Below are 389 nucleotides of genomic sequence, written 5' to 3'. Positions count from 1 at the left end.
GCTTTCATATTTCGCACTTTAGCGATATCTCTTGTACGTATATCGCCACATCGAATTTTTCGGGGTAATTCCCCACATGTTCAAGACGAGGGGTGCTAATATTCGCCAAGATTATGTAGCTAATAGAAGAAAGAGAGATAGAGAGAAAGAGAGATTTTATAATGAAAAATGTAACGAAACATTTATTGTCGCGACAGCAACATGTCTTTTTAACCAAATATATGCATACATATATATATATATATATATATATATATATATATATATATACTATATATATATATATTATTATTATTACGTACGTAGTATGTGTCGTACGTCGTCGCGACGACGAGAGTATTAAGTTAGTACGTCGTACCTACCTACGTAGGTAAGTAACGTAAGTGTTA

This window comes from Atta cephalotes (assembly GCF_000143395.1).
Source record: "Atta cephalotes unplaced genomic scaffold scaffold00035, whole genome shotgun sequence".
NCBI classification, from domain to species: domain Eukaryota; kingdom Metazoa; phylum Arthropoda; class Insecta; order Hymenoptera; family Formicidae; genus Atta; species Atta cephalotes.
Note: the sequence above shows the minus strand (reverse complement) of the source record.